General features: G+C 46.4%; 1 pseudogene; it reads right to left on the reverse strand.

Moving 5' to 3' along the window:
* Positions 1–6,717: 6,717 nt before the first annotated feature.
* Positions 6,718–18,248, reverse strand: part of LOC119564594 — a 28,287-nt pseudogene continuing 16,756 nt past the window's right edge.

The raw sequence follows: 18,248 nt of genomic DNA on the forward strand, positions 1-18,248 counted from the left end.
TTGATGGATGTTTGCTTCCTGACAGTGATTCTGTTCTCACTGAATTGTCACTTCAAATTGTTTGCTCAGACCAGCTTCCCCAGCACACTCGTGGCTGTGCGGTTGTGTAAGTGTGTCCATGGCTGAACAGCGAGAATTCCTGCCCATTTCCCTTCCAGCTGGAGCGGGATTCGAGTGTGTTTGGGTTAACGACATCGCTGTAGATTGTTGTTTGTTCCCCACTCTGACAATTCAAATCTTTCCTATTTAAATCTCCAGCACATCATTCCAATAGCCGGGGCCAGGATTTCTTTGGGGCACTGTCAGGGCAGAAGGTGCCCACATCCCCTCTGTCTGACCACTGCCATTGCAGGAGAGACGGGTTCATTGGAATTGAATGCCCTGGCTCAGACAAGAGACACAGGGAGGTTTTGCTGTACATGGATCTGTGCAAAGGAAATTGTGTCTCTGTGTGAAATTGAGGCGGGAAATGAGACCTCCCCATGGTGGCCCAATGCCCTAAGGAATGTGGGTGAAGGAATTGGGCTGAGAAATTATTTAACAGAGAAATCCTGACCCCCTGCTCTGGGAACAGGAACTAGACTGTCTGAATTGTCAGAGTGGGGAACGAACAACAATATACAGCGATGTTGTTAACACAAACACACTCCGATCATGCTCCAGCTGGAAGGGAAATGGGCAGGAATTCTCGCTGTTCAGCCATGGACACACTTACACAACCGCACAGCCATTGAGTGTGCTGGGGAAGCTGGTCTGAGCAAACAATTTGAAGTGACGATTCAGTGAGAACAGAATCGTAGTGTCAGGAAGTAACCATCCATCAAGTAGTTGTGGCTGAGTGGTTAAGGGATGGACTAGAAATCCATTGGGGTCTCCCTGCGCAGGTTCGAATCCTCCTGACTCCGGAAGCACCGGTGTGTTGTCATTGCTGTTGTCACAGTGCTAACTGGGGCCAGATCTCGTCTCAGTCTTAGGCTGCTTACGCTTGTGACATGGCTCTAGCACCCTGGAGTAGACCAGGGGTGGGTGAGCTTTTTGTTCCCGGCCAATGGGAGCTGCAGAGGTGGTGCTTGGGGTGGGGGCAGCATGCAGAGCGGAGCCCCCTGGCTGCCCCTATGAGTAGGAGCCGGTGGGGTCCATCCCACTGCTTCCAGGAACCGTATGGAGCATACGAGTAGGAGCCAGTGGGGTCCATCCCACTGCTTCCAGGCCACTGACCCTGTTCCTGGCTGGAGCACTGGAGTGGGGCAAGCCCCAGGCCCCGTTCCTCAGCAGGAGCTCGAGGGCCAGATTAAAACAGGTGGTGGGCTGGATCCGGCCCATGGGCCATAGTTTGCCCACCCCTAGCCTAAGGAATGTGGGTGAAGAACTTGGGCTGAGAAATGATTTAACAGGGGTTTGTATCAATTTCTTGCCCTGATTAAAATCTATGGCTAAAAGGCAGCCATTGTTGTTAGTACTTGTACCTGTGGGTGTCAAGTCCATTGCCTTAACCAGGGGTAGTCGATTATTTTATCAAGATCCAAATTTCCTAGTCAAGGTATAGTGAAGTTTTAGTGAGGAAGGTCTAGGTGGGAAACACTATTCACGAGGAGGGTGGTGAAGCACTGGAAGGGGTTCCCTAGGGAGGTGGTAGAATCTCCCTCCTTAGAGGTTTTTAAGGTTGGCCTGGCTGGGATTATTTAGTTGGGGTTGGTCCTGCTTTGAGCAGGGGGTTGGACTAGATACCTCCTGAGGTCCCTTCCAACCCTAATCTTCTATGATTGTAAGGTCTAGACTCCAGAGAAAATAATACACTGATGATAATAAGAAGTATATAAAAAGATTTTGCAGTCACTCGGGGCTTAACTATGCTGACTGTGTTGTGTTTCAGTCCTTATATCTGGTGCCACCGCCTTTCCCTTTAGCCTTGTCATTTACCAAGGGTAAAACTAAACATCTCTTCAGACACAAGGGAGTGTTTGTGTTCATTCCTGTGAGCTACACAGGGGTTTGATGTTGCTGCCTTCAATCCTCTGGCTCTGCCAGAATAAGGAACAATTCAGGCTGTCACTGAACTGAAGGAGGGAGATCATTTTTTGACTGGGCAGCACCCATCCTCTTAAAGGTGTTTGTCTAGCAGGCAGCCCTGGTTCCCAGGTCTCTCCTGAGGGAAGAAAGTTTTGATGCAAAAGACTAAAACTTTTAAGGGAGAGGAGGGAAAGGTGATGGCCACATGATGGGGCCGGTCTGAACCACAACAGGGTTCTTTCATGTGGGATGACTCTGTTTACTGACTGATCTCCACGCCCTTGGATTTGAAGAGATGTTTAATTTAGCCCTTGGAAAACTACAAGACTAAAGCAATTTTGTGGGTGGTTACACTAGGACTGAAGGATTAGTTAGTGCTCTAATGAATTGTAAAAAAACCAAACCCAGTTAATTTAAATGTGAGCTGCCTGGTGTTAACGGCTGGTTTCCCCAGGTCAGTTCCAAACGTTCTAGAAACACCCTGGGTTCCCTCACGCCTCGATGGGAACTAAAGGGAATCGTCCCGTGCTGCCCTTGGCTCCAGGCTGATATATCCGGGGAGGGGACGTGGAACTGATTTGTTTGCTATTGAGAAGGGAGCCAGACCAGTTCTGGGGGAACGAGAACTTCCAGCATCTTCCCAGCCCACCCAGGCTCCTGGGGGCCCGGCATGTCTGACTCTGGAGTGTGGAGAAGGAACAATTGAGGCAGAGGACAGACAGGGCTGGGCAGATGCCAGGAGCTCAGCACCAGAGGCCTGTACTGGCTCCCTCCTCAGCAGGAAACAATCAGTCCCCACCCTCAGGACAGCAGCCTGGGGCTAAGGGCAGCACCCAGCGGGGCGTTCTCGTCTTGCTCCCACTGGGGGGAGCAGGGACCTGGGGGTGTTTCTAGCAAAGCAGTTGGAACTGATTTGGGAAACCAGCTTTTAATAACAGGCAGCTCACGTTCAGACTAAATTTTGTGACAATTTTCTTTATAATATAAAAGAATTCCTACGTAACCGGGCAGCAGTTATTGGAATCCTTTTCTCCTAGTGTTCCCGGCCATAGAAAGAAACGGCTTTTTGGCTTTTCATGATCCGGGAGTCAGGAGACAGGAACACGGTCTAACACAGAGCTTGTAGGTGCAGAGAACAGGACCCCTCAGCCAGGTCCATTTTGGGGGGCAGTGAGCCAGACAATCACGTCTGCACTTCACTCCATGTCCCCAGCCAGCCCACAACTGAAGCTCTCCCCAGCCCCCCCTGCTCTGGGCTTTGTCCCTTTCCCGGGCCAGGAGGTCACCTGATTCCTTTGTTCTCCAACCCTTTAGCTCTCACCTTGCAGGGGGGAAGGGCCCAGGCCATCAGTTGCCAGGAAACAGGGTGTCGGCCATTCTCTGTGTCCAGACCTCTGCACACACCTGCCCTCTCGGGCTCTGCAACGATCATACACCCTTATCCCACCCCCTAGATACTTAAGAACTGCAGAGGGGAAACTGAGGCACCCCCACAATATTCAGAGAAAACATTAAGAACAGTCCCCCTTCATCATGTCAGGCCCTTAGGGTGTAAAGTTAAAATCTCAGCACTGGGCAGTAGGTGGGAGCGACAGGGTGTGTGGATTATGGTGAAAGGAGCCCCAAGAACAGCCTGGAAGTCCCTGCTTCAGACACAGGCAGGTTTCTTGTGCATTTAATGTCCCCTTCCAATCTGCGTTTGGGGTTTGATGGGTTTAAAGGACTCCTGGTCAAAGGGAATTTTCATTGCTCTCTTTCTAAGAGTTTACGCCTGGAGTCAGCTTTGCTAGCTGGTTAATATCTAGCTGGCAGCCAGAGCCTATCCGCTTTATATTGATTAAATACTCCTGGGGGAATTCTGCACCACTGCACCATGCAGAATTTTGCAGAATTCCCTGTCTTCCCTGTGGAATTTCTGGCCACTAGGGTGGACTCTTCCGGCTCGTAGGGCCTGGGAGACCCTGCCACACCATGTCTCCCGATGGGACAGTAAAGAAGTTGCAGGAAGTAAAGACTCTGGGGGTGCTGGTGTTTGGGCCGGGGGCTGCCCCATGACTGGGCTCTGTGGGGAGGGGGCTGCTGTGGGGCTGCCCCGTGGCTGGACTCTGCAGGGAGCGGGTTCTGGTGTCTGGGCTGCGGGATGCCCCGCAGCTGGGCTCTGGGGAGATGGGAGTGCAGGTGTCTGGGCTCTGGGTGCCCCACACACCCCCTCCAACACCCCCACAACTGGAACTGGGTTGTTGTAGGAATTTCTTTAACTCTCCACTCCTGGGGGAATCATTTTTTGCTGTTGTCTGTGTTTGTTGAAAGGTATTTTGAAATAAATTACCAAAATAATTGAAACGGGAGTGATTATATTGTGTTATTTTGACAAATCAAATATACAGAATTTTAAAATATTGTGTACAGAATTTTTAATTTTTTGGCACAGAATTCCGATCAGAGTAATTAAAGGGCAAAAAAACCTCATTAATGCAGAGTTAAGGTTACCCAGTGGAATGTTGTCTGCCTTCAGAACCTCAGCTTCTGAAAAACTCACACGTCTGAAAACTAGGAAACTCAAAGTTAAGGTTGCCCACACAACCTTAACTCTAGGTTTCAGAGTAACAGCCATGTTAGTCTGTATTCGCAAAAAGAAAAGGAGTACTTGTGGCACCTTAGAGACTAACCAATTTATTTGAGCATAAGCTTTCGTGAGCTACAGCTGCATCGGAGCTGTTGCATCCGATGAAGTGAGCTGTAGCTCACGAAAGCTTATGCTCAAATAAATTGGTTAGTCTCTAAGGTGCCACAAGTACTCCTTTTCTTTTAACCTTAACTCTGCCCTCTTTCAGTCATTCCCCAATGTTCCCCCCAAACACAAACATCTTCACTCTGCCAACACCACAATGGCTGAAAGGCACAATCTCTTCACCTCCATTTACAACCCTCCGAACTAGACCTCCAACTTCAGCTGGGCCTGAGCAGACACAACCCCAAGCCAGGGCAAGCCAGATGGCACTGGTGACTGCCCCGACCATTACAGTGAAAGCAGAGAAATCCACAATCAATCCACCCCTACTTAGAGATACCCCCCATTCCACGAACCCCTCATGAGGCAGACACAGCCTCAGCCCACCTCTCCCCTCCCAGCTCCCTACTCCTGAAAGCCTGCATAGGGGAGCTCACTTGCGATGCTCTGAGCCCCTGAAGATGCAGTGGGAGCTGAGATGGGTTCTCTCTCCACCCCCCCAGCTGCTCTGTGAGAACCAAAGGGTTAACACAGAGGGAGCTGATAAGGCTCTGACTTGGACTGGCTGATCTCCACCCAGATGCTATGGTTCTGAGCCGGGAGCTTATTGAAAGACATGATTTGCTATACATTTTAATGAAATGTATAAAACAAATAAAATGAAGAAGTTCACTAAACCTAAACCTATTCTTAACACCACTCAGCTAGCTCTGTATAAGTCACTTTCAGTTTCATATAAAATTAAATTCTAGGTTCCATCTGATTAATCAAAAACCAGGAGAGGAGATTCCCCCGTCACTTTCTCCTCTGATCCATTCAAACCTGCCTCACTCCACAGCACTTCATTGTTATGGAATTGTGTTACTGACAAAAAACAACAGCATTGTCGTAATAGGGGAAAACTACCAAACTTCTCCTGTGCAAATGATCCCAGCTCAGCAGGAAAAAGCCCAGAAGGGGCTCTGTCAACAGACAGAAACTGGGATTTAAATGGGGAATGATCGCACTGTGCTTGGGATCCATTGGAATTCCCCATCCAGGTCTGGGACACTTTCATCTCCAGCCCGAACGAGTTGGATTTAGGATCAATTTGCTATGAAGTGCAGAGACTCTTTGGGAGGTGGAGGGGTAGAATATAGGTGGATAAGCTCCATTGTGGCTCAGACAGAAGCCAGCGCTGCTGGTGTGAGCGGGCCTAGTGACGGTGATGGGGAAGGAGGGATTCCCGTCGACTCACCCCATTTCCTTCCGGTGTCGTAGAGGCCGAAATGATACATTTGTCCCACTCCTGCTTCTCCTCTTTGTTATATTGAAATAGATTTTCAATAAGGAAAATGGTAAAAAAAACAAAAAACCAAAAAACCAACCTGCTGCCCAGCACAACCTGGACCAGCGTGAGAACAACTGGGAATGAAACAATCTGTCACCAAAGGGGGAATCTGGTGACTAACACTCGCTCTGCTGGTGGGGTGACAATATACACGTGATGCTCAGGGCCTGTCTAGACTATGAAAATTGGTGTCAATAGGACAGGTCAAAGGGGAAGGTGCGAGCTAACCCCAGCCTGGGCTGTGTCAGCACGGCACATACAGCGGGGTGTTGGCACTAGGATTGCCACCTCCAGCAGGCCGACCCCATGGAAAATCCTAGTGGAGACAAAGCCCAGGTTGATTTTCGCTCAGTGTAACTACTTGAGGTCACCCCTATTTCCCCCACCTGGGGCTGACGGACACTCCTGGCAGGAGAGAGACACACTCCCATGATGACTCGCAGGAGAAGGGAGTTGGTAGAAGGGACCACGGGATTCACTCCAGAGAAGGGCGACCTGCAAAACAAAAAGCAGGCAACTCACCTGGGGGAGCTGAAAGAACAGGGTGATGCAAATGGTGCAAACAGCCCTAAAAAGTCGCTATGTGGGAATTAGAAAAGGTCTTTAAAATATATATTTTTTTCCCTCTGCTCTGCACAAAGTTTTATGGTGTGTCTCTATCCTGTGAAATCGCTGATGTCTATTAAGGTGTGAGCTCCGGATCAGACTTTTCCCGCACTCACAGCCTGCTCTCGTGTGTGGATCCTCCGATGAATAGTAAGACTTGAGCTCTGAGCGAATGTTTGCCCGCACTCACAGCATTCATAGGGGCGCTCTCCCGTGTGCATTCTCTGATGATTAATAAGGTCCGATTTAAAAGTGAAGCTTTTCCCACACTCAAAGCATTCATAGGGTCTCTCCCCCGTGTGGATCCCCTGATTCATAGATTCATAGATTCATAGATATTTAGGTCAGAAGGGACCATTATGATCATCTAGTCTGACCTCCTGCACAACGCAGGCCACAGAATTTCACCCACTACTCCTACAAAAAAACCTCACACCTATATCTGTGCTATTGAAGTCCTCAAATTGTAGTTTAAAGACCTCAAGGAGCAGAGAATCCTCCAGCAAGTGACCCGTGCCCCATGCTACAGAGGAAGGCGAAAAACCTCCAGGGCCTCTTCCAATCTGCCCTGGAGGAAAATTCCTTCCCGACCCCAAATATGGCGATCAGCTAAACCCTGAGCATATGGGCAAGATTCATCAGCCAGATACTACAGAAAATTCTTTCCCAGGTAACTTGGATCTTACCCCATCTAAAACCCATCACAGGCCATTGGGCCTATTTACCATGAATATTTAATTACCAAAACCATGTTATCCCATCATACCATCTCCTCCATAAACTTATCGAGTTTAATCTTAAAGCAAGATAGATCTTTTGCCCCCACTACTTCCCTCGGAAGGCTATTCCAAAACTTCACTCCTCTGATGGTTAGAAACCTTCGTCTAATTTCTAATCTAAATTTCCTAGTGGCCAGTTTATATCCATTTGTTCTTGTGTCCACATTGGTACTGAGTTTAAATAATTCCTCTCCCTCTCTGGTATTTATCCCTCTGATATATTTATAGAGAGCAATCATATCTCCCCTCAGCCTTCTTTTAGTTAGGCTAAACAAGCCAAGCTCCCTGAGTCTCCTTTCATAAGACAAGTTTTCCATTCCTCGGATCATCCTAGTAGCCCTTCTCTGTACCTGTTCCAGTTTGAATTCATCCTTCTTAAACATGGGAGACCAGAACTGCACACAGTACTCCAGGTGAGGTCTCACCAGTGCCTTATATAACGGTACTAAAACCTCCTTATCCCTACTGGAAATACCTCTCCTGATGCATCCCAAGACGACATTAGCTTTTTTCACAGCCATATCACATTGGCGGCTCATAGTCATCCTATGATCAACCAATACTCCAAGGTCCTTTTCCTCCTCCGTTACTTCTAGTTGATGCGTCCCTAGCTTATAACTAAAATTCTTGTTATTAATCCCTAAATGCATGACCTTACACTTCTCACTATTAAATTTCATCCTATTCCTATTACTCCAGTTTACAAGGTCATCCAGATCCTCCTGTAGGGTATCCCTGTCCTTCTCTAAATTAGCAATACCTCCCAGCTTTGTATCATCTGCAAACTTTATTAGCACACTCCCACTTTTTGTGCCCAGGTCAGTAATAAAAAGATTAAATAAGATTGGTCCCAAAACCGATCCCTGAGGGACTCCACTGGTAACTTCCCTCCAACTTGACAGTTCACCTTTCAGTAGGACCCGTTGTAGTCTCCCCTTTAACCAATTCCCTATCCACCTTTCAATATTCCTATTGATCCCCATCTTATCCAATTTAACTAATAATTCCCCATGTGGCACCGTATCAAACGCCTTACTAAAATCTAAGTAAATTAGATCCACTGCGTTTCCTTTATCTAAAAAATCTGTTACTTTCTCAAAGAAGGAGATCAGGTTGGTTTGGCACGATCTACCTTTTGTAAAACCATGTTGTATTTTGTCCCATTTACCATTGACTTCAATGTCCTTAACTACTTTCTCCTTCAAAATTTTTTCCAAGACCTTGCATACTACAGATGTCAAACTAACAGGCCTGTAGTTACTTGGATCACTTTTTTTCCCTTTCTTAAAAATAGGAACTATGTTAGCAATCCTCCAATCATACGGTACAACCCCTGAGTTTACAGATTCATTAAAAATTCTTGCTAATGGGCTTGCAATTTCTTGTGCCAATTCTTTTAATATTCTTGGATGAAGATTATCTGGGCCCCCCGATTTAGTCCCATTAAGCTGTTTGAGTTTCGCTTCTACCTCAGATATGGTGATGTCTACCTCCATATCCTCATTCCCATTTATCATGCTACCATTATCCCTAAGATCCTCTTTAGTCTTATTAAAGACTGAGGCAAAGTATTTGTTTAGATATTGGGCCATGCCTAGATTATCCTTGACCTCCACTCCATCCTCAGTTTTTAGCGGTCCCACTTCCTCTTTCTTTGTTTTCTTCCTATTTATATGACTATAGAACCTTTTACTATTGGTTTTAATTCCCTTTGCAAGGTCCAACTCTACTTGACTTTTAGCCTGTCTCACTTTATCCCTACATATTCTGACCTCAATAAGGTAGCTTGCCTTACTGATCCCTCCCTTCTTCCACTCCCTATATGCTTTCTGCTTTTTCTTAATTACCTCTCTAAGATGCTTGCTCATCCAGCTTGGTCTACAACTCCTGCCTATGAATTTTTTCCCCTTTCTTGGGATGCAGGCTTCCGATAGCTTCTGCAGGTTTAATTTAAAATAATCCCAGGCCTCCTCTACCTTTAAACCCATAAATTCTTCAGTCCAATCCACTTCCCTAACTAATTTCCTTAATTTTTGAAAGTCAGCCCTTTTGAAATCAAAAACCCTAGTTGCAGATTTATTTTTGTTAATCCTTCCATTCAGTTTGAACTGAATTAGCTCATGATCACTTGAGCCAAGATTATCCCCTACAACCATTTCCTCTATGAGGTCCTCATTACTCACCAAGACCAAATCTAAAATGGCATCCCCTCTAGTCGGTTCAGCAACTACTTGCTGAAGGAATCCATCAGCTATCGCATCTAGGAAAATCTGAGCCCTATTATTATTACTAGCACTCGTCCTCCAGTCTATATCTGGGAAGTTAAAGTCTCCCATGATCACACAGTTTCCATTAGTATTTACTTTATTAAAAACATTAAAAAGGGCTCTATCCATATCCAAATTAGATCCCGGCGGTCTATAGCACACCCCAAGCACTATCCCAGGGGAGGCTCTAATAGTTTTCTTCCCCAATTTAATTTTTGCCCAGACAGACTCAGTCATACCCATTTCATCGCTTCTTATTTCTTTACATTCTATCTCATCATTGATATACAGTGCTACTCCACCACCTTTCCCTTTATTTCGGTCTTTCCTAAACAGCACATACCCTTCAATACCTGTAGCCCAGTCATGACTACTATTCCACCAGGTCTCTGTTATACCTATAATATCTGGTTTCACTTCCTGCACCAGTAACTCTAGTTCCTCCATTTTGTTACCTAGGCTCCTTGCATTAGTGTACAAACATCTTAATTTTTGCTGTTTAGCCTCACTCACATTCTGTACCCTATTAGGCACGGTTATTTTACTACCAGTATAACCTATTAGACTTGTATCTACACTGCCCTTCCTCCTACCTACAGCTGTATCCACTCTTACTTCATTTTCTTTCCACTCTATGCTTAATTCTGGCGTGGAGATTACCTGGACATCTCCCAACCGTCTCCCCCAAATTCCTAGTTTAAAGCTCTCTTAATCAGTTGTGCCAGCCTCCATCCTAGAAGTCTATTTCCTTCCCTACTCAGATGAAGTCCATCCCGAGAGAACTGTCCTCTATCCATGAATGCCTCCCAATGGCCATACATCCCAAAGCCCTCCTTATAGCACCACTGCCTAAGCCATCTATTGATAGTCATAATCTTGTCACACCTTTGTTGCCCTTCTCTAGGAACAGGCAGAATCCCACTAAAGATCACCTGAGCCTCAATTTCCTTAAGTGTCCTCCCCAGCCTAGCATAGTCTCCCTTAATACTTTCCAGCGAGAATCTAGCCGTATCATTTGTTCCCACATGAAGGATAATTAGGGGATTCTTTCCCGCTCCCTTTAGAATCCTTTTCAACCTCAGGTCTACATCCCGTATCTTAGCACCCGGAAGACAGCACACCCTCCTATTTTCTGGATCAGCTCTGGTTACAGGCCTATCTATTCTTCTCAGTAAAGAGTCCCCAATCACATAGACCTGCCTTTTCCTAGTGACTGTGCTATTCTCCAGTCTATCCCCTGTTCCCTGATGTCTAATAAGGGATGAGCTCTCAGTGAAGTTCTTGCCGCACTCGGAGCACTCATAGGGTTTCTCTCCTGTGTGGATCCTCCGATGTTTAATAAGGCCTGAGCGCTGAGTGAAGTTTTTCCCACACTCGCAGCATGTATAGGGGCGCTCTCCTGTGTGGATTCTCTGGTGATTAACAAGGCCTGAGCGCTGAGTGAACTTCTTCCCGCACTCACAGCACTCATAGGGTCTCTCTCCGGCGTGGCCTGCCTCACGTTTAAGAACGTTTGATTTCTCACTGAACTGTTTCCCCCACTCACAGCATTCATAGGGGCGCTCTCCCGTGTGGATTCTCTGGTGATTAATAAGGCCTGAGAGCGGAGTGAACTTTTTCCCGCACTCACGGCACTCATAGGGACTCTGTTCTGCGTGGCCTCTCTGATGTGCCCTAAGGTTTGATTTCTGACTGAACTGTTTCCCGCACTCGCGGCATTCATAGGGGCGCTCTCCCGTGTGGACCCTCTGATGTTTATTAACGTCTGATTTGAAAGCAAAGCTTTTCCCGCACTCACAGCATTTATACGGTCTCTCTCCTGTGTGGATCCTCTGAAGCCTTATAAGGGATGAGCTCCGAGTGAAGCTTTTCCCGCACTCACTGCACTCATAGGGTCTCTCATCTGTGTGGCTTGCCTGATGTTTCATAAATTTTGATTTCTCAATGAATTGTTTCCCGCACTCAGAGCATTCATAGGGGCGCTCTCCCGTGTGGATCTTCTCATGCTTAAATAGGGCTGAGCTCTGAGCGAATGTTTGCCCGCACTCACAGCATGTATAGGGGCGCTCTCCTGTGTGCATTCGCTGATGATTAATAAGGACTGAGCTCCGAGTGAAGCTTTTCCCACACTCACAGCACTCATAGGGTCTCTCTCCTATATGGATTCTTTGATGTCTAATAAGGGTTGAACTCCGAGTGAAGCTTTTCCCGCACTCACAGCACTCATAGGGTTTCTCTCATGTGTGGCTTGTCTGATGTGTAATAAGGTTTGATTTCTCGCTGAACTGTTTCCCGCAATCACAGCATTTGTAGGGGTGCTCCCCCGTGTGGATCCTCTGATGTCTAACGAGGGTGGAGTTCAGAGTGAAGTGTTTCCCACACTCAGTGCATGTGTTTTTTCTCTCTCCTGTAGGTATTCCCTGCTGGGCTGTGATTTTCTTGGAGTCTTGGTGAGTCCCCTGACAATTAATGGATTTACCCACTTTCTCCCTGGGCTGGTTTCCCTGCTGTCTCTCCGGCCTGTGCTGGCTCTCACAGGCTTTCCCCTTCACACCACGCCTGGACACATTCCCTTTGGATCCTTGGGATAATCCCCCGCATGCTTCCACTTGCTCAGCATCTTCCTGCTGAGGATTCTGCTCCTCGTTCTCATTCACCATCCCAGCACCTGCTAGGACAGAGAGAGAAACCTCAGAAACAGGGGTGGAAAAGAAGGAAACAAACTGAAATTAGAGCTTGAGAGACAGGGAAAAAAAACCCTGGTAGTGAATTCTCCTAAACTTTTCTCCACAGCGGCGAGAAGAGAGGATGTGGAGGCAGAACTGTATCCGTCAGGGAGGGAGCTGCTGCCGGGTGTCAGTCAAGGTGGGTAGGAAGCCGTGAGCGATAGCTGCCCATAGGGTGCAAGGCCTCCTTGGGATACTCCTTAACTCCGAGAGCTCCCAAGGCCTTTTTAGGGAGTCGCAGGTATTTCTTTCAGCCACGGAGCGTTTTTGAATTGATTTAAGGATCCCTCACCTGCGCAGGCACCTCTCGGGATCTCTCCTTCCTCAAAGCCCTGGAGATCCAGGACCCACGGATCCTCCCCTCGTTCCAGCTGGGAGATCATGTCAGATTTGGGAACGGGAAACCCTGCTCAGGGGAAGAAAACAAAGGAGATCAGCGGAGTTCATGGGACATTTCTCACCGAGAAGAGTCTATCGGTTTTACCCCAGCCCATTTTAAAGCACTCAAATCCTGGAGGCAGCTCCCCAGGGGCAGGACACTCTGCGTATGAGGGATTTAACCATCCCCATCTCTGCTGGGAACACACACAGCCAGACACTCCCGTGACATTGAGCCAGAAAGGGTCAAGCAGTTCACAGGCTAAATGACCCAAATTCAACCTTTAGAGACATGCTAGAAAAGTATGTAAATGGTAATTAGGGCTATTCCTTATAAATAGCTAACATAGCCATGTCCCATAGACTAGAGCTCTGAAATGCAAACAGGTGTTGTGAGAGAATTAGGGGTAATACTAATTGTATGTCTTCACTTATATCTTGTTAGATGGTAACCAAGTAAACAGACGGTTCCTGTCTGTCACTATATCTACTGATTCAGAGATCAAAAGGGAATGTTAACATTTAGATGAAACTTGGGTGTAATAATGTCATCGTCTGCATTTCTCTTTGAAGTTTGTAATAAACAGTCTATGAACTGCTCAATGGAGAATTACCTTGGGCTGATGAATGCAACTAGTTACCTGTGTATCCTTAGGAAATAGGGGGGTTTATTTCAAGCCACAATGTCGCACCTAAGGAACGCGGGCTGTCAAGAGGCTGCAGGAGAGCTATAAAAAGAACTCCTGGGCCCTGATCCTGTTATCTCCGATCTGCTTAAGCTTCATCATGGGAAGTTCGAGTCGCAAGGCTGAGGTCCCCAGCTCCAGTCTATGTCACCCCAATATTGGGCACTGGACTGTGACCTATGGAACTAGTTCTGGAAGAACTATTTACAACTCTGAAGCTCACCATGAAACTATGAAACTGACCTAAGAACTCAACTCATATCTGCCTGGATCATGGTCTTTTAACCAATACTCTCTCTCTCTTTTCTTTTTAATAAGTCTTTGTTTAGTTAATAAGAATTGGCTGTGTGTATCTGTGTAAGATCTGAACTATTCACTGACCTGGGGGGTAATGTGTCCGATCCTTTGGGATTGTTAGAACTTTTTATAGAATGAACAAGATTTTCAATAAGCCTCATCATATTTGACTTGGCTGTCTGGGTGGGAGCCCAAGACTGGATTGTTCCAAGGGAACTGTGTTTCTGGCTTCTGCGTAAGCAGGAAGGTATTGTAGAAGCTGTTTATGGCCATTCAGGGAAGGGTTATTGGTCCAAATATGGGGTTATTTGATCACCAGATTCCTGAGATACAGCCTTGCCACCAGAGGCAGCTTTTTACAAAGTCATCTTGCTCTTTTAACATTTCACTGCACACAGCTGGGGCTGAAACTACGGTTCTCCTCCTTCCCTGACGGATCTCGGTCACTTGGCATTTATCTCAGTTAGTACGTAGCCCCCACTGGCTCTTTGGGAAACCAGGACTGAAAAAGTCAATACCTGTAGGAGTTGGAGTTTCAGAGCAGCACAAGCCAAACTGGTGAGTCACGGACATTGAAATGCAGACAGGCTGCAAGACGAAGTCCCTGTTAACTGCTAGAGGGTTCCCCCAATCTGCTGTCACAGTAAAGGGTTGGCTCAAGGGGATGTGCTGTGGCCACTGAACCTAAGATTGAGCCCTACCTCTGGTAACTTTCAGATGATTAGGGGGCTGGAGCACATAATTTATGAGGAGCGGCTGAGGAGACTGGGATTATTTAGTCTGCAGAAGAGAAGAGTGAGGGGCGATTTGATAGCTGCTTTCAACTACCTGAAAGGGGGTTCCAGAGAGGATGGATCTAGACTGTTCTCAGTGGTAGCAGATGACAGAACAAGGAGTAATGGTCTCAAGTTGCAGTGGGGGAGGTTTAGGTTGGATATTAGGAAAAACTTTTTCACTAGGGGGGTGGTGAAGCACTGGAATGGGTTCCCTAGGGAGGTGGTAGAATCTCCTTCCTTAGAGGTTTTTAAGGTCAGGCTTGACAAAGTCCTGGCTGGGATGATTTAGTTGGGGATTGGTCCTGCTTTGAGCAGGGGGTGGGCCTAGATGACCTCCTGAGGTCCCTTCCAACCCTGATATTCTATTCTATTCAGAGAATGTGTGTTGTGCATTTTTCTTGCTTTTTGCAGAAGTTCCTCTTGGAAGTTTTCTCTCTGATACCAACATGTTTGTGTTAAAAGTAATAGTTCAAAGTGCTCTGAAATCCACATGCAGACTCTTGCTCGGTCTGTACTTAAAAGTTTTGCCAGCGTAGCTGTGTCAGTTACAGGTGTGAAAAATCACACCACTAACCAATGTTCCCTCGAATATTTTCCATCCATGTGCGGGTTGAATTTTGTTATGTGCTCCACCAATATCCAGGTATGTGTGGATGCACGCCACCATTGCAAACAAAACCCTAGATAGAATATACATTCTTAAACAGTTCCTAGGTATGGAGGAAGAAGAAAAAATATTAAAACAAGGGATAATTATCAAGGTGCACTGCTTAAGATGTTTATTTAATATGAAATCAAATAAAAAGAAAATTGACACTGCCCTTGGAGTACATGTCTTTTATCATCCTTTCTAACAACTCAAGCTAGTAAACACACCCAAATGTGGTCTACTGAAAAGAGCTATAGAAATAAAACAAAGCCATGGCCATTTAGTAAAAGCATAAAAAGTATGCACCGGAGACCCAATTTAATAACCTCCTCCTACCATACAGCCTGACCACTAAATCTTCAGGGAAAGCTGCTCTCAAAAAATGAAGCATCTGCCAAAACACTAGCATGCTACCGACTTTCGCAGTTCCCCAAACTTTCCCTCTTGCATGCATATTATCTGCGCACACAGCCCAGCTTTAAGATGCTAAACAAATCTATGAGTCAACTAGAAACACAGTCATGCTCTCATCGCAAATATTAATACAATATTGTCTGATACTGGAAAGGAGAGTAGAAGGTATTCACTCAGGCTGATACCATTTCTATGGGATGTCAATTCTTAATTTGGTGAATACTTCACACACGTAGAACAGTAAAAAGAAGTAATAAAGCAACACAGACAGCAAACAAAACCACAAACAAACAAGTGACAACACTGACAATACAAAGGGAAGTAAAACAGCAACTGGCTGGTGATGGGTATTTTAAATGAGTGTCCAGGACCCACACTGCGCAAGTGCAACAGAGCCCTGTAGAAACAGGCAAAGTTCTCCTGTTTTCACACTGTGTGTGTGTGAGTGTGTGTCACCAACTCAAAAACTCAGAGTAGAAGCCCTGGAGCACACTGACACATGGTTTCGGAGTTTACAGACAGATCCCTGCTTCAGAGACCTGGCAAGTAAGGTCTTCATCCTACAAAACACCTAGCACCTCAGCCAGTGCTTCCTACTTCTGAGTCAATGGGAGTACTCTGACATGCCAGAACTATACCAGATGGAAAGCATTAAGGCCAGATCTTTGCTAATACCTCTCCCCAGACAAATTCTAAAACTTAATGGGAATCACTTGTCTGGAATCCAACTCTAATTGAAAGGCCAAACAGCATCCATGGTAAAGTTCTTCCAGTTTTAACAATTTCCCATGTATTGATTAGTAACACAGGATATTTTTTAAAAAATCATTAAGATCTCAGTGTTCAGATACCTCCCAAGAATTATGTTGTAAAAGAATCCTTTTTTCTTTCTTTCTTACCTTAAGCCATTAACACCCATGTAAACTTTGTTTGAAATGTAACCATGCCAATGTCACGAGCTAGGCCTAGCCATGTGCTTTTGCTCCAATATTCATTCACTAAAGCCCCACTCCTGCAAACGCCTATGCATGGATGCCCTCCAGAGGCATAACTGTTTGCAGGATCAGTATCTAAGAGAGAGTAAACAGCATGAAAGCAGCTTCTTAAAGCGACACTGTGCCCGCAAGGGCTGGGGGGGGGGGGGGGGGGGGGGGCGATATCAGCAGAAGGAGGACATTCAGGCCTAAGAATAGTAAACTATGCTTTATTGAAGGAAGGAAGAACTTACGCTCCAATCTGCGCGGGGAGCCCCTAGGACGCATGGAGCGACTTCAGGGGACTCTGGCCGTTCGGGACAGCTGACCAGGCAGGACTCCACTAGTGGGGAGCCCTCTGCAGCGCTATATTCTCCGCACTTATCTCGGGGTTACATGCGGTCAACAGCTGGCTACATTCTTATATGTACAATTTATGCTTATTACATAAACCAACTCGTTTATAGGCAAAAATATGCTGAGCTAGGCTACAATATCTTTTGGCAGGGTCTGTCGGACAAAGTTCATTGAAACCGCCTGCATCCTCCACTTACATCCAGTCACATACTCAATCCACCACTTAGCTCCTCGCCAGGCTTCCGCAACCTTGCCCCTACAGACGCCAATCAAAATAAAATCACAGATCTATTTCTTTTAACCTTGGATTGCTGTACTATACCCATCAGATCGCTACGACAGAAAGATCAAAGTGTTTTTTCAGTTTGTTCAGTGTGTGGACTGGACAGCAGTTTAGAGCCAGCACTTATTGAGACCTCACTGCAACCTAATCTGCAGTCTGCACTCTTTAAAAATACTCATATAACCTCCTCAGAACTCTAGGAAGAGGACAGATTAATTACACGTATCTACAAAAGCAGCCTAAAGGCTTTACAATAAAAAAAACAACATAAGTCAGATTCTGCATTAAGATCTGCTAATGCAGAATCCCTCAACTCTTTACCTCTCTGCTCTGGATCTGTCTCCCTCCAGTCAAACTAAATCTTAGCCCAGTCTTTCTAACATCTCTGGCAGGTGTCCACCAGCTGTCAACTGAAATGCAACAAATGCCCAAAGCAAGCTCTTCATCTTTCCCTGCTGATACCAAGTGGAAAATATTTTGGTTTAGAACTGCAGAGGATTCACTGTTTTGTGTTTGCTCTATAATTCTAACAGGGGAAAATAGCGGGGGTGCCACATTATTCCTTCCCCATCAGATTATTCCTGGGATATTTCAGATCTCGTAATTATATCAACAATCAGGTGGTCATTAATACCAGCTCTTCACCCTAGCCTCATAGTTACCTCAACAACAAGAAAAGGCAAGATGTGCTTGGATCGATCTTGCTCTGATGCATTAATCAGACAATGGAGTTTCCCCAGCACCCCACCTCCCATGTAGCCACATTCCCCGCATGCCCCAAAATGCCAGCAATCCGCCCAAAATTTTAGCACCCCAACCCACGTGCAGCCTACTCCCACCAGCCCCTCCACCCCCCCGACCCGTGCAGCCTGCTCCCCCAGCCCAGCCTGGAGCGGAGAGCGAGTTCTGTATCTCTCCGGCACCGGCAGCTGCAGCCCAGCTGGGAGTCGGGACACCCTAAATTCCCCTCCCCAACCTCACTCCA

The sequence above is a fragment of the Chelonia mydas genome, chromosome 28, assembly GCF_015237465.2.
Source record: "Chelonia mydas isolate rCheMyd1 chromosome 28, rCheMyd1.pri.v2, whole genome shotgun sequence".
Lineage (NCBI taxonomy): Eukaryota > Metazoa > Chordata > Testudines > Cheloniidae > Chelonia > Chelonia mydas.